Genomic DNA, 12,396 nt, shown 5'->3' with positions numbered 1-12,396 from the left:
AAGTTCATTCTCTGTTGGGATGATGGCTGGGGGGAAGTCAGGGCCAGTCGCTGGTGACCTGGAGACATCTAGTTGATGGGCTATAAAAGCATTACACAGCAGGCAACAGCATACAATTGAGTTCACTGACTGTTTTCCCCTAAAATCAAATCCCCTTGAGGTATACATCGGACTTCCCCATCTTCCTGCATTACCCACCAAGTATATCCAGGTCCCTGAGCAAAAGCAATCCCACGAGTGGGTTTGCCTTTACCTGAAGCAGGAATTACCCAGACTGTCTTCCCCAGCTAATTCTTCATATGCACCACGGGAACTTTATCCCCCTCTACAATATGTAAAAGTTCTGACTGGGCTGGGCCAGCCCTGTTGGCAGATCCTCTGGTGTTGACCAACCAGGTGGCCTTTGGTAAGTGTGTATCCCAATGCTTGAAAGTTCCCCCACCCATTGCTCTCAGTGTAGTTTTTAACAGCCCATTGTACCGTTCGATTTTCCCAGAGGCTGGTGCATGGTAGGGGATGTGATATACCCACTCAATGCCATGCTCTTTGGCCCAAATATCTATAAGGTTATTTCGGAAATGAGTCCCATTGTCTGACTCAATTCTCTCTGGGGTGCTGTGTCGCCACAAAATCTGTTTCTCAAGGCCCAGGATAGTGTTCCGGGCAGTGGCATGGGGCACAGCGTATGTTTCCAGCCACCCGGTGGTTGCTTCCACCATGGTAAGCACATGGCGCTTGCCTTGGCGGGTTGGTGGCAGTGTGATATAGTCAATCTGCCAGGCCTCCCCATATTTATACTTCAACCATCATCCTCCATACCAAAGAGGCTTTAACCGCTTGGCTTGTTTAATTGCAGCACATGTTTCACACTCATGAATAACCTGGGCAATAGTGTCCATTGTTAAGTCCACCCCTCGATCACGGGTCCACCTGTATGTTGCATCTCTGCCCTGATGGCCTGAAGTGTCATGGGCCCACCGGGCCAAAAATAATTCACCTTTATGTTGCCAATCTAAGTCCATCTGAGCCACTTCAATCTTAGCCGCTTTATCCACTTGTTGGTTGTTCTGGTGTTCCTCAGGGGCCCGACTCTTGGGTACATGGGCATTTACATGACGTACCTTCACCACCAGGTTCTGCACCCTGGCAGCAATATCTTTCCACAGTGCAGCAGCCCAGATGGGTTTACTTCTGCGTTGCCAGTTGCTCTGCTTCCATTGCTTCAACCACCCCCACAGGGCATTTGCCTCCATCCATGAGTCAGTATAGAGATAAAGTACTGGCCACTTTTCTCGTTCAGCAATGTCCAGGGCCAGCTGGATGGCTTTCACCTTTGCAAACTGACTCGATTCACCCTCTCCTTCAGCAGTTTCTGCAACTTGTCGTCCAGGACTCCATACAGCTGCCTTCCATCTCCGATGCTTTCCCACAACACGGCAAGAGCCATCAGTAAACAAGGCATACTGCTTTTCACTTTCTGACAGTTTATTATATGGTGGGGCCTCTTCAGCGTGCACCACCTCCTCCTCTGGTGACATTCCAAAATCTTTGCCCTCTGGCCAGTCCATCATGACTTCTAGAATGCCTGGACGACTGAGATTTCCTATTCGAGTTCGTTGTGTCATTAGTGCAGCCCATTTACTCCATGTAGCATCAGTTGCATGATGTGTAGAGGAGACCCTGCCTTTGAACATCCAGCCCAGCACGGGCAACCGGGGTGCCAGAAGGAGCTGTGCTTCAGTGCCAATCACTTCCGAAGCAGCTCGAACCCCTTCATAGGCTGCCAGTATCTCTTTCTCAGTTGGGGTATAGCTGGCCTCAGATCCTTTATATCCCCGACTCCAAAGCCGAGGGGTCGACCTCGAGTCTCCCCTGGAGCTTTCTGCCAGAGGCTCCAGGTAGGACCGTTCTCCCCAGCTGCAGTGTACAGTACATTTTTTACATCTGGCCCGGTCCGGACTGGTCCAAGGGCTACGGCGTGAACTATCTCACGTTTAATTTGCTCAAAGGCTTGTTGCTGCTCAGGGCCCCATTTAAAATCATTCTTCTTCCGGGTCACATGATAGAGAGGCCTTACAATCAAACTGTAATTTGGGATGTGCATTCTCCAGAACCCCACTGCACCCAAGAAGGCTTGCGTTTCTTTCTTATTAGTTGGTGGAGACATTGCTGTTATCTTGTTGATCACATCTGTGGGGATCTGTCTACGTCCATCTTGCCATTTTATTCCCAAAAATTGAATCTCCTGTGCAGGTCCCTTGACCTTACTCCGTTTTATGGCAAAACCGTCTTTCAGCAGGATTTGGATTATTTTCCTCCCTTTCTCAAAGACTTCTTCCGCAGTATCGCCCCACACAATAATGTCATCAATGTATTGCAGGTGTTCTGGAGCTTGTCCCTGTTCCAGTGCAGTCTGGATCAGTCCGTGGCAAATGGCAGGGCTGTGTTTCCACCCCTGGGGCAGTCGGTTCCAAGTGAACTGGACACCTCTCCAAGTAAAAGCAAACTGTGGCCTGCACTCTGCTGCCAAAGGAATGGAGAAAAATGCATTGGCAATATCAATCGTGGCATACCACTTGGCTGCCTTTGACTCTAGTTCATACTGAAGTTCTAGCATGTCCGGTACGGCAGCACTCAATGGTGGTGTGACTTCATTCAGGCCACAATAGTCTACTGTTAGTCTCCATTCTCCATTAGACTTTCGCACTGGCCATATGGGGCTATTAAAGGGTGAGCGAGTCCTGCTGATCACCCCCTGACTCTCCAGTCTACGGATCAGCTGATGGATGGGAATCAGGGAGTCTCGGTTGGTGCGATATTGCCGCCGGTGCACTGTTGTGGTCGCAATTGGCACTTGTTGTTCTTCAACTTTCAGCAACCCCACAGCAGAGGGATCTTCTGAGAGACCAGGCAAGGTGGACAGCTGCTCAATTTCCTCAGTCTCCAAAGCAGCAATACCAAAAGCCCACCGGTACCCTTTTGGGTCTTTGAAGTACCCTCTCTTGAGGTAGTCTATGCCGAGGATGCATGGAGCCTCTGGACCAGTCACAATAGGGTGCTTTTGCCATTCCCTCCCAGTCGTGCTGATTTCAGCCTCCAGCACAGTCAACTCTTGGGATCCTCCTGTTACTCCAGAAGTATAGATGGGTTCCACCCCTTGACAGCTTGATGGCATCAGGGTACACTGTGCACCGGTATCTACTGGATCCTTATACTTCTGTGGGACTGATGTGCCAGGCCATCTGATCCACACAGTCCAGTAAATCCGATTGTCCCCTACCTCCACCTGGCTGGAGGCAGGGCCCCACTAATGGTCGTCACAGCTTTGGACACTTAAGTCGTGGTGAAAGGGATTATTCTTCGTTATCACAGGAGCTGGAGTAACATCAGCTCTTCCATTCCATCTGGGAAACTGCTCACCAGAGACTGAAGCCGTAGCTCTCATGGGACGATCAGTCTTGGCCCTTGCTCCCCTCTTCAGTTCACTCACCCGTTCCTCCAAAGCTGAAGTAGGTTTTTCATCCCACTTTGTCATGTCTTCTCCGTGATCCAGCAGGTAAAACCATAGGGTAATCCGTGGCGTATACCTCCTGTATCTCCTCTCTTGAACAATAGGACGCCTTTTGTTAATAGCTGAGACGTGTGTTGGTACACGTGAGGAGCTGGATAAATCAGATAGATCGTCCCTCAATTGTTTGAGGTCCTGGGACAGTGTTTCCACAGCTGAGATGATGGAAGGGGTGAGGTTGCCTTCGACTCTCGGAGTTTATGAACCATTTCATCCACTGTTAGTGGTACTATGTCATTCCAGGTCACTGTTGCCAATGAATGGGCATATGATGACGGTGCATTCCGTGTAAGTTTTCGACACATGGGTCGTGTACATTCAACTTCATCTGGATCTATAGGTGTATCCCCATTATTCGGCTTGATGTGATAGAGCATCTCTACGATGGCCGATTCCCTCAGAGACTGGATGCCTTTGTCTATAGTAGTCCACTTGGCCGAACGACTCGTAACATCGTCCTTGTACGGAAACCTTTCTTTCACAGCTGCCAAGAGCCGGCTCCAAAGGCTGAGGGACGTTTTCTCTCTTGCGATTGCTTTGTCAATTCCCCCTTCTCTGGCAAGTGATCCCAGCTGCTTGGCTTCTGTACCTTCTAGTTCGTGACCATCGGCCCCATTGTCCCAGCATCGGAGTAACCAGGTGATGATGGGCTCCCCTGGTTGACAGGTAAAATCTTTTCGCATATTCCGCAGGTCGGTTGAGGTCCGAGGTCGAGAAGTTACCTCTTCTTCTTCTTCTTCGTCATGTGATGATGACTCCTGATCAGATTCTGGACCGGGTGGTGAATTCATTGGTTCTTCATCTCGCTTCACCCTTTTTGCCTCCTTTTTGCTTGTTCTCTTGCGTACAGGGGCAACCGATATTGGTACGAATTGGTCCTCTGGTTTGGCTGCAGTGATTATCACTGTGGTTTGAGTAGCAACTGTACTTGTTGCTGGGGGTGGTGTAGCTGCTGTACTTGGAGCTGGGGTAACTGTCCTGTCTGTTGCAGTTGAAGTTTGAGCAGCTGCTGTACTTGCCACTGGGGTAGCTGCTCTGTTCATTGAGGCCAAAGTTTGAGTAGCGACTGTACTTGTTGCTGGGGGTGGTGCAGCTGCTGTGCTTGGAGCTGGGGTAACCGCGCTGTCTGTTGCAGTTGAAGTTTGAGCAGCTGCTGTACTTGCTGCTGGGGTAGCTGCGCAGTTCATTGCAGCCAAAGTTTGAGTAGCGACTGTTGCTTTGCCCTCAGATCCGCCGACATTCTTTTCCTTTTGAAGGTGCTGGATAGTGTTGAACAAGGCCCTGTAAGCATAGGCCAAGCCCCAGCACGTTGCCGTGATTTGTCCATCTCTGGTATGGCCAGAATGACCACACACCTCATTTAAGTGTTTTACTAATTCTTCTGGATTTTGCAGTTGTTCGGTAGTGAAATTCCAAAGTACTGGAGGGGCCCACTGACCTAGATACTTGCCCATACTATCCCACACACCCTGCCACTCATGGCTGTCCAGCCTCTGGGAAAATCTCTCGGTCCTCCTACATTGTCGTTTGACCCCAGACAAGACCCAAACCTGACTCTGCTTAACTCTTGAAATCAGTAGTGGGCAAAACACACTCTGTATGCGTGTTAGCATGGTGATTCCCATCACCATCAGCAAACAAGTCTCAACAGCATTAAAATGCCATTCAAAAAATTCAAAACTCTCAAATGTAAATGGTCTGGGGGGACGACTGGGAGGGTAAAAGAATGTCTCCTTCACAGGTTGAGCACCTGAGAAGGAGAAAAAAGATGTGTAATTGCTAAGCACCTCCATCATATACCTCCCAAAGTATAAAGGTGGTGACCACACTGGGAACATAAGCCAGATCAGTTTCATGATCAATGATTCTATTGTATTACAAGTCATTACCATAAAGTACAATGGGACAAAAACCTTAGCCCAAGCCCCACACTTGAAAACACTAATACAGCAAATACTGGATGGACTTGAGATACGATATACTGAAACTGTGAGATCAAAAGGAACAACCTTGAGAGCCAATAAATCAGCATTGTGGTGAGTGACTATCAATCCAGTCAGATCTGTTCTTATCTCAACCCCTCGTGCCCCACGTTGGGCGCCAAAAAGAACTGTCGTGGTTTAAACCCAGTCAGGTAACTTGTTCACTCACTCCCAGTGAGTGGTGCCGAGCTGACAACAATCGAGGTCCGTGTCCCCCCCCCACCGGGGTTCTCCCCCACTCCCGGAGGAACGGGGAGGAGGATCGAAAAAAAGTGCAACTCCCACGGGTTGAGACAAGAACAGTCCAGCAACCAATGCACACAAATCACCACCGCTACTATCAACTACAACAATGATAAGGGAAAATAACAAGGGAAGAGAATACGATACCACCGGCCAAGAATACAAGTTCCACCCGGAAGCCCGTGTCCTTCCGGGTAACTCCCAGTCACCCCCCACCCCGGCCATGACATGCTGTGGTATGGAATACCTCCCTGGCTAGCCCGAGTCAGGCGCCCCATCTCTGCTTCCTCCCGGCTTCCCCTCCTCCCTGGCAGAGCATGAGCCTCACAAAGTCCTTGGTCAGGGTAAACATCACTTAGCAACAACTGAAAGCATCGACTTCACCAACACTGTTCTCAGGCTGGAAGTCAAAACACAGCACTGCACCAGCTAGCACAAAGGAAAAAAAAAAAAAAAACAAAACATGACTGCTACTGCTGAACCTAGGACAGTGTGGCCCGTCAGTAAAGATGTAGTGAAGTTTGCGCAAGCAGGGCGAGTGGGCAGCAAGCCGTATGGTGAGCACTCGACTCATGACCAGGGCCCAGTCTGGGAACTCTGCTCTGGCTGCCCTGGCTGTGGCCAGCGTAGGCATCCAGATAGAGCAGATGAGAGGTGAGGCTGCTGCGCAGACCTCGGAGTGTAGAAAGTGCCTCGACTGGTCTCTTCAGGCAAGGGTACAAAATGGGCATGGCTGGACTCGGTGCGCAGTGGTGGAGGTCCTCCTGCAGCCGGTGGCTGAGCTGCAGGAGGCTGTCAGTAATCTAAAAGATGTCAGGGAAGCTGAGAGGAAGCTGGACTGCTTGCCCCAGGCCCAAGCTGTGCAGGGGCCTCAAGCGTCCATTATAGCTCATACAGGCAAGAAGGAGGGCATTAACCCAGGAAGCTGGGAACTAGCAACAAAAAGAAAAAGAAACCAAACCAAAACAAAATCAAAACCAAAAAGAAATAAGCAGGAAGAGGACAATTAAAAGCAAGGGGCTTCCTTGTAAATCTGATGTCTCCACCCAGAACCACTTTGCAGTTCTGCAGGGGGCTAATGAGGAAACACGCACCTTGCCACATGAACAACCTGCTGATGCACCAGTAAAGAGGACCGCTACTGGTTCCACCAGAAGAAAATCAGTAGGTCATAGTATTAGGGACTCTACTTTGAAAGGTGCAGAGGCACCTGTCTGCCTGACCCAGTCTCAAGGGAGGTGTGTTACCCACCAGTGGCTCAGGTCAGTGATGTTGCAGAGAGGCTGCCTGGTCTAGTAAGTCCCACTGGCTATTACCCACTTCTAGTCATCCATGTGGATGCTAGCGATATAGCTAGCAGTAGCCCAGAGAACATTCAGGACTACAGAGCGCTGGGAGAGGTGGTTAGGGGCTCTGGAGATCAGATATTTTTTTTATCAATTCTCTGGGATAAAGGGGAGGACCTTAAAAAGGCTAGGTGGATTTGGAAGGTTAATAACTGGTTAGAACAGTGGTGCCATAGTCAGGGGTTTGGGTATTTAGAACATGGGCCTCAATTTGGGAGGCCAGGTCTACTGGAGGCTGGTGGAGCTGGTCTGCTGTTTTGATAGGAGGCTTGCCAGGCTGATCAAGAAAGCTTTAAACTAGATGTGTTGGGGGAGGAGGGCATCATTCCATCCCAACACACCCAGTCAGTTGCCAGCACCTATAATAAATGCTCAGAACAATGCAGATATATTTCATCTACTCCAGCCAATGAGCCGGCTTCATTTGGAGCTCGGCCCAGATGCCTCTATACAAACGCTCGTAGTATGGAGAATAAACAAGAGGAATTTGAGATGTGTGCACGTCTATGGGGATATGATATAATAGTCATCACAGAAACATGGTGGGATGGCTCCTATGACTGGAGTGCTGGAATGGAAGGTTACAGGATCTTTAGAAAAGACAGGCCCAGCAAATGGGGAGGGAGGACTTGCTGTTTATGTCAGTGATAGGCTGGAGAGTATGGAACTCTGTCTGGGGACAGGTGAGAAGTTAACAGAGTTTGTGGGTCAGGATTAAAGGAAGAACAGCAATGGGAGACGTTACTGTGGGGATCTGTTACAGACCGCCTGATCAAGGAGACTCTGGGGATGAATCGCTCTATAGACAGATAGGAACAGCCTCACGCTTGCAGGCCCTTGTCCTCATGGGGAACTTCAACCATCCCAACATCTGTTGGAGGGATGGTACAGCCCAGCACAAGCAATCCAGGAGGTTCCTCGATTGTGTGGAAGACAACTTCCTTCTGCAAGTAATAGAGGAGCCGACAAGGAGAGGTGCCATGCTTGACCTTGTGCTCACCAACAGGGAAGGGCTGGTTGGAAATGTAATGCTCCAGGGCAGCCTTGGTTGCAGCAATCATGAGACGGTCGAGTTCGAGATCCTCAGGACAGTGAGGAGAGCATGCAGCAAGCTTACTGCCCTGCACTTCAAAAGAGCAGACTTTGGCCTCTTCAGGAACCTGCTTAGTAAGGTTCCATGGGATATAGCCCTAGAGGGCAGGGGGCCCCAAGACTGTTGGTTGATATTCAAGGATCACCTGCTACAAGCTCAGGAGTGTTGCATCCCAACTAGAAGGAAGTGCAGCAGGAGGGCCAGGAGACCTCCTTGGATGGATAAGGTGCTGCTGAGGAAGCTTACAGTGGAAAAAAGAGGCTTATAAAAGATGGAATCAAGGACAGCAGGTCTCGGAAGAGTACAGGGATGTTGTCCAGGAAGCTAGGGACCACGTTAGGAAAGCTAAGGCCCAGTTAGAATTAAACTTGGTTAGGGATGTGAAAGATAACAGGAAGGGCTTCTATAGGTATGTAGCAAAAAAAAGACAGACTAGGGTTTCTGTGGGCTCTCTCTGGAAGGAAATGGGAGAACTGGCTACCCTGAATTTGAAGAAGGCTGAGGTTCTTAATGACTTCTTTGCCTTGGTCTTCACTGGCAAATGCTCTAACCACACCACCCAAGTCGTAGAAGGCCGATGCAGGGACTGTGAGAATGAAGACCTTGGGCCCACTGTAGGAGAGGATATGGTTCAAGATTATCTTAAGCACCTGAACGTGCACAAGTCCATGGGAGCTGATGAAATCCATCCTGAAGGAGCTGGCAAATGAAGTTGCTAAGCCAGCGTCCATTTTTTTTGAAAAATCATGGCAGTCAGGTGAAGTTCCCAACAACTGGAAAAAGGGTAATATAACCCTCTATTTTTAAGGAGGGGAAAATGGATCACCTAGGGAACTACAGACCGGTCAGTCGCACCTATGTGCTTGACAAAATCTTGGACAGATTCTCCTGGAAGGCATGCTAAGGCACATGAAAAACAACTGACGAAGGAGAGGGTGAATCGAGTCAAATTGCTGCCACAGAAAATATATGGACTTAGTCAGAGATCAATATGATCAGACAAAAGCCATTTATTACAAAGCCTTAACTCCTTATATACTATTTCTTATCTGCAGTTACAGTGATTTGGCATATTATGATTGGATACATGTCTTGAAGACCCTTAGTGACTAACTTATAATTGGTTAAGCACAGGTGTGAGAACTTGACCTCAAAAGCTTGCCAACAGTCCACAGTTCTCATTAGCTCAGTGAATTCCAGCTTCTTCTTATCTTGCTTGCTTAAGCTTCTTCAGGCCTCTCATGGCCTTGCTGTATCTTTCAGGATTATTCAGAGTTTATGTACCAATTATGCATTCTCCTGTGAGAACACTGTCTCCACAAATTGCTGAGGTGAAAGCCATCCAGCTGGGCTTGGACATTGCTGAACGAGAAAAGTGGCCAGTGCTTTATCCCTATACTGAATCATGGATGGTGGCAACTGCCCTGTGGGGGTGTTTGCAGCAATGGAAGCAGAGCAACTGGCAACACCGAGGTAAACCCATCTGGGCTGCTGCACTGTGGCAAGATATCGCTGCCTGGGTGCAGAACCTGGTGGTGAAGGTATGCCACATAGATGCTCATGTAGAATCATAGAATGGTTAGGGTTGGAAAGGACCTTAAGATCATGAAGTTCCTGAGGTCTTTGCATAACTGCAAAGTTATACCAGGTTATGGAGCTAGCGGTGAATCCTAAGTATGCTTTTTTAGAAGGTCAAGCAAAATAAGCAGAGTGCATGTAACACTGTAAATAAAGTAAGAAAAACATATATGATCACTGTCCCTGGCACTGAGGCCTTTCCAGTGAGCAAAGTGTAGTAGGTTTAACCCCCAAATTTACCCCTCTGTGTTAATGGAATTTGCTGTTGCAAAGCACCCTCACCAGCTCAGAAAGAGCAGAGGCACCTTGTTGGGGTTCACGTTTATTCCATTTTCATAGAAGCATAGAAGAGTTAGGGTTGGAAAGGACCTTAAGATCATCTAGTTCCAACCCCCTCTGCCATGGACAGGGACACTTCACACTAAACCATCTCACCCAAGGCTTCGTCCAACCTGGCCTTAAACACTGCTAGGGATGGAGCAGTCACAACCTCCCTGAGCAACCCATTCCAGTGCCTCACCACCCTAACAGGAAAGAATTTCTTCCTTATATCCAATCTAAACTTCCCCTGTTTCAGTTTTAACCCGTTACCCCTTGTCCTGTCGCTACAGTCCCTAATGAAGAGTCCCTCCCTAGCATCCCTATAGGCCCCCTTCAGATACTGGAAGGCTGCTATGAGGTCTCCACACAGCCTTCTCTTCTCCAGGCTGAACAGCCCCAACTTTCTCTGCCTGTCCTCAGACAGGAGGTGCTTCAGCCCTCGATTGTCCTTGTGGCCCTCCTCTAGACTTGTTCCAACAGTTGCATGTTCTTTTTATGTTGAGGACACTAGAACCACACACCGTACTCCAAGTGAGGTCTCACAAGAGCAGAGTAGAGGGGCAGGATCACCTCCTTCGACCTGCTTTGATGACTTTAAGCATCAAATCGATGCAATTTACAGAGGGAACTACTTTCTGTCCTTGGTTTCTGATACCATCCTCTCCAGAGGCGTGTGGAAGAGTGATGTGCCTTTCCCACCGGACATTGCTGCAGAGGTGATGCTGTCAGAGCTGCTCTTATAGCTTCATTACACCATGATCGGGAAAGGAGATGCAACTTGCTCTATCTCATGTTACTGGCCCCTGAAGAGCTGGTAGGAGGAACCCTTGATCCTGTTACTGTGATGAAACAATGTGACTTAAGGCGCCCAGGTAACAAATGCAGGGGATAGAAAAATGCCAGCTTGAGTTGTGTTTCTGGCTTGCCTTGCCTCATTTTATATCTCTGTGGGCTTCAAGTCAGGGCACGTCTCCTCGCTCAGCTGGCTTTGCTGGTTTGTGTATTGGGTGATCAGGAAATGATGATTCCTCCTGTCGTTCCCAAGTGAATATGCTGCCTGAGGGGAGACTCCTGAAGACAGCTCATCAGATCCCAGTGCCCCCAATTTTTGGCTTAACTGCCATCCCTGAAAAGGACAAGGCCATCAGTCCCTGGGCTTCTTCCCTATCTCTAGCACTCTACTAGTGCTGACCTGTAGTATTTTTATTACCCAAAGTTTTGTCTTGCCCTCCCGTTGACCTCACAAGTGCAGCTGTTAGCAGCCACCTAGGCTTGTTGAAAGCAGAGAGTATTTTCTAACACCCTATTGCTCTGCTCAGAGCTTTTACTGGTCCTCTTTGAGCACTGTGTGTGCCAGCATCACTGGGGTGGAGAGACTGTCAGGAAATATGAGTGTTAAAGCTGTTTCTGTTTTGGTCTTGGCAAAAGCCAGGCTCTTTCCAGTATACTGTCCGTGAGAAAGAGATTCCAGGTTTGAGGGTGTTACTGACTGTGTGTGTGTACATACTGTGGTTCCTTCATCCTCCCTGCACTTGCTTAAACTTCTTGCCTTGGGGGAGCTGGTACCTCATTCCTGCTCCCCATCTCCTGCAGACACTCCATCCCATGCATTCAGAGAGAGTTTCTGATGTTGCTTCACACTGAAGTTGTCTCCAGGACAGATAATCCTGTTACACTTACTTCCTGTCCCCCAGGGTTATTTGAGATCCACAGAAAAACAGAACAGCTGAGGTTGGGAGAGACCACCAGGGGTCATTTACTCCAACCTCCCTCCTCAAGAAGGGTCACCTACACATCATTGCTCAGGACTGTGTCCAGATGGCTCTTGAAATATCTCCAGGGAAGGAGACTCCAAAACATCTCTGGGCAACCTATTCCAATGCTCAATCACTCTTCCTCATAGAATCATCATAGAATCACAGAATGGTTTGTGTTGGAAGGGACCCTAAAGATCATCTGCTTCCAACCCCCTCCACTAGACCAGGTTGCTCAAAGCCCCGTCCAAACTGGACTTAAACATTTATAGGGATGGGGCATCCACAACTCTGGGCAACCTGTGCCAGTGCCTCACCACCCTCACAGGGAAGAATTTTTCCCTAATATCTAATCTAAATCTCCCCTCTCAGTTTAAAGCCATTTCCACTTGTCCTATCACTACATGCCCTTGTAAGAGGTCCCTCTCCAGATTTCTTGTAGGCTCCCTTTAAGTATTGGAAGACTCTTATAAGGATACCCCTGAGCCTTTTCTTCTCCAAGCTGAACAAC

Source organism: Pezoporus flaviventris, unplaced genomic scaffold, assembly GCF_033815535.1.
Source record: "Pezoporus flaviventris isolate CSIRO_AGI_PZ_B2104156 unplaced genomic scaffold, CSIRO_AGI_Pfla_v1 ptg000121l, whole genome shotgun sequence".
NCBI classification, from domain to species: Eukaryota; Metazoa; Chordata; class Aves; order Psittaciformes; family Psittacidae; genus Pezoporus; species Pezoporus flaviventris.
The sequence above is the reverse complement of the archived record's forward strand: the minus strand, read 5'-3'. Positions refer to the sequence as shown.